We start from the raw sequence: 4,455 nt of genomic DNA, 5'->3' as shown, positions 1-4,455 counted from the left end.
TGACCTAAGAATGATCTAATTTCTTTTATTGTTTTAGGTGGGGGAAGTTTTGAAATAAGGTCAACTTTTGCTTTATCAACTTCTATTCCCTCAGATGAGATTACATGACCTAAAACAATTCCTTTTTTAACCATAAAATGACATTTTTCCCAATTAAGAACTAAATTCTTTTCTTTGCAGCAAATTAAAACAAGAGACAGATGGTGCAAACAGTCATCAAAAGAATTTCCAAACACAGAAAAATCATCCATAAACACTTCAAGATTTCTTTCAACCATATCAGAAAATATTGCAATCATACATCTTTGAAAAGTTGCAGGAGCATTACAAAGACCAAAAGGCATGCGACGATATGCAAAGGTTCCAAAAGGGCAAGTGAAGTAGTCTTTTCTTGATCTTCAGGGGCAATGGGGATTTGGTTATAGCCCGAATAGCCATCAAGAAAACAATAATATGCATGGCCAGCTAAACGTTCAAGCATTTGATCAATAAAGGGTAAAGGAAAGTGGTCTTTTCTAGTAACATTATTTAGCTTTCTATAGTCTATACACACTCTCCACCCCGTTTGTACTCGAGTAGGGATCAATTCATTTTTCTCATTTTCAATAACTGTGATCCCAGACTTTTTAGGCACTACTTGGACTGGACTAACCCATTGACTATCAGAAATAGGGTAAATGATACCTACATCTAACAGTTTAAGTACTTCTTCCCTAACGACCTCTTTCATATTTGGATTTAACCTTCTTTGACATTCCCGAGAGGTTTTAGCATTTTCTTCTAGATGGATTCTATGCATGCATATGGATGGGCTAATTCCCTTGATGTCTCCAATAGTCCAACCTATGGCCTCCTTATGTTTTATAAGGACATTTAACAATTTATCTTCTTGTTCTTTATCTAAAGCAGATGCTATGATAACAGGCAAGGTTTCAGACTCTCCTAGAAAAGCATATTTTAAATTTTCTGGCAAAGGTTAAAGGTCTAACTTTGGAGACTCGGAAATTGATTGAACATGATCTACGGGTGAAAAGGGTTCAACTTTGGTTTCATTCAAGGGTATAGACTCTAACAAAGAATTCACATCATCATTATGCAAGTTCATACCAAAGTATTTTTCACAAAAATCAAGTAAGTCATTCCCATCATCTTCACACATACTCCCTATCATGTTAACTCCATGCACTTCCTCACACTCAACAGATTTAGCAACATTAAAAACATTTAATTCAACAGTCATGCTTCCAAAAGATAATTTCAATACACCATTACGACAGTTGATAATTGCATTAGATGTAGCTAAAAATGGTCTACCTAGAATGATGGGCATTTGAGCATGAGCATTTTCAATAGGTTGAGTGTCAAGAACAATAAAGTCCACAGGGAAATAGAATTTATCCACTTTAATTAAAACATCTTCTATAATACCTCTAGGGATTTTCACTGAACGATCGGCTAATTGAAGTGTTATAGAAGTTGGTTTTAATTCTCCTAGACCAATTTGCTTATACACAGAATAAGGCAGTAAATTCACACTAGCTCCTAAATCAAGTAAGGCTTTGTTAATGAAATGATCGCCAATGATGCATGAAATTGTTGGACATTCGGGATCTTTATATTTCACAAGTCTTTTATGTTGAATTATGGAGCTAACTTGTTCAGTTAAAAACGCCTTTTTTAGAACATTTGTGTTTCTTTTAACAGTGCAAAGGTATTTTAAGAATTTAGAATAGGCAGGAATTTGTTTAATGGCATCTAAGAAAGGAATGTTGATGCTTACTTGTTTGAAAACTTCTAAGATGTCACTATATTGGTTGCCTTTCTTGAGTGGAATTAATCTTTGTGGAAAAGGAGCTTTTGGGATGGAAGGAAGGATTTGAGCATCATCTTTTGAAAGGTCATTTGTGTTGGAACTTTGAGGTTAACTTTGGTCTTTTTCATCTTGAGGTATGTAATCGGGTTTGACAATTTGTTTTCCGGACCTAAGAGTTGAAATAGACTTAGCTTCTTCTTTATGACTAGGGGCTCCTATTTCATATTGGCCTTTAGGATTTGGGATGGGTTGGATAGGAAATCTTCCTTTTTCTCTCTCGGTTACAGCAGTTGCAAGTTGACCCAATTGTGTCTCGAGTTTGGCAATGGATTGAGACTGATTTTGTAAGATTTGTTGGGTGGATTGCATGAATTGTTGTAAGGTGTCTTCTAAGGAAGGTTTTCTTTGTGGAGGGTAAGGTTGACTTGGTTGGGCATGATTTGGATTTGGCATGTGGAATTGGTTTCCTTGATTCATTTGTGGTTGGTTTTGTCTCCATGAAAAATTAGGATGATTTCTCCAATTTGGATTGTATGTGTTGGAAAATGGGCTATCAGAAGAAGGTTTTCCATATGAATGTAAAGCATTAGCCTCTTCAGAAAATATTTCAATAAAAGAAGGACATGATTGAGCATTATGATATGAACTAGCACATAAAGAGCAAACATCTTTTTTAGGTTGCACATGAGAATTCATAGATTGACTTATTACTAAGGCTTCTACTTTTCTTGCTAATTTATCAAATGATGTTCTTAAATCACTTTATTCTTTTATTTCATATTTTCCTTCTCTTTTTGGTGAAGGGTTGGCTCTAGACCTAGGCTCAGAATAATTCCATTGTTGTGAATTAACAGACAATTCTTCAAGAGCGTCCCAAGCCTCTTGCCCTTGCAGTTTTAAAATTTTTCCAGTATGCATAGATTGAATCATTTGTCGGTTTGAAGGGGTTAAACCATCATAAAAATATTTTACAAGTCTCCATTTTTCAAAACTATGGTGGGGACATTTTAACAATAAATCTTTAAATCTTTCCCAACATTCATAAAATTCTTCTTCGTTATCTTTTTGATAGAATTCGGAGATTTCTCTTCTTAAACTATCAGTTTTGGACATGGGGAAAAATTTAGCAAGGAATTTATTAAAAAGTTGATCCCAAGTAGTTATGGTTCCAGTTGGAAGTGAGTTTAACCAAGCTTTGGCTCTATCTTTTAAAGAAAAAGGAAACAACCTAAGTTTAACTGACTCATCTGAAAAATTTTGAAAACGAAAGGTTGAGCAAATTTCCAAAAAGTCTTTTACATGCATGTATGGATCCTCTCTTTCTAAACCATAAAATGATGGTAACAATTGAATGATTGATGGTTTAAGTTCAAAATGAGTGGCATTAGTAGTGGGCAAAACAATGCATGATGGAGCATTAGATGAAATGGGTGAAAAGTATTCAAGAAGAGTTTTTCCTTGCACAACATTAGGTTCTTGTTCCATTATGCTTAAACTTTCAAAAACACTTTCAATTTCAGGTACAGACACTAATTTTTTCACCAAACGATTTTTTGAATTACGATGCCACTGATGCATACAATGTCACAAATTTCACCAAGTAACACAAACAATCACAAGAAAACAAATTTCTGATGTGGAAGATCAGTTAGAACCGCAACCACAGAGCATACTTATAACAAGAAGATATTATAATATTTATATAAATATATAAAAAATTTTTATGATTTTTATGATTTTTTATTTTTATTTTTTGGTTTAACTTGTTCCCAGGCCTATTTGATTCCACTTACTCACAACTTAATAACAACTCCCCGAGGTTAATTAATAAGCGTGGATGGGAACTTTGCCAAATTTCCTTTAAGCAAAAATTGCTTATGTTGAAAGAACAAGCTTTGTTTTTTAGTTTTTTTTTTTAAGTATTTTCTTAAACAACAAAATTACAACTAACTAAATGCGATAATTAAGAAGAAAAAAAATTGACAATAGCAATAGTAAATAGTTATATAAAAATTAGGAGGCATTAATGCCATCAACCAAATGATCAACAAAAATAAAATTAGGAGGCACTAATGCCATCAACCAACATTAATAATAATAATAATGATAATAACAATAAAACTTAGGAGGCACTAGTGCCATCAACTAAGATAAATAAAAAAATAAATAAAAGCTAGGAGGCACTAATGCCATCAACTAGAGGAGATAAATTGCTCAAGTATGTAGGAGGCAAAAAATGCACTCAACTATCAAGTATTTAGGAGGCACAAATGCACTCACCTAAATAAAAAACATAAAAAGTAAAAGAAAAAGAAAAAGGGTTAGGAGGCACTAATGCACTCAACTAATAAGTAAGTATGAGGCACTAAATGCCATCAACTACCAAGAAATATAAATAATATAATATATAACAATATAAATAAATATATGTATAACTTCATTTTTTATTCTTTTTCGATTTTTACTCTTTTTTTCGATTTTTTTTTATAGATATATATATTACTTTACTTTTTTTTTTTGTTTTTAAGATAATAGTGCAAATAAAAATAAAATAACTAGTAGAAGAATGTTACTTACCTTGTAGAAAGATCGTTTCTTTCTTGCAACTCCCCGGCAACGGCGCCAAAAACTTGTTGATCCTA

At 32.8% G+C, this 4,455-nt stretch overlaps 1 non-coding gene across 1 annotated transcript; it reads left to right on the top strand.

The window, feature by feature from the left end:
* Positions 1-2,801: 2,801 nt before the first annotated feature.
* On the top strand, positions 2,802-2,911 carry LOC133833191 (small nucleolar RNA R71). Its single transcript, XR_009892586.1, has one exon. It is a non-coding gene; the product is annotated as a small nucleolar RNA R71 (small nucleolar RNA).
* The last annotated feature ends 1,544 nt before the right edge of the window (positions 2,912-4,455 follow it).

This window comes from Humulus lupulus, chromosome 4 (assembly GCF_963169125.1).
Source record: "Humulus lupulus chromosome 4, drHumLupu1.1, whole genome shotgun sequence".
Classification (NCBI taxonomy): Eukaryota; Viridiplantae; Streptophyta; class Magnoliopsida; order Rosales; family Cannabaceae; genus Humulus; species Humulus lupulus.
This window is presented reverse-complemented; position numbering and strand designations above follow the sequence as displayed.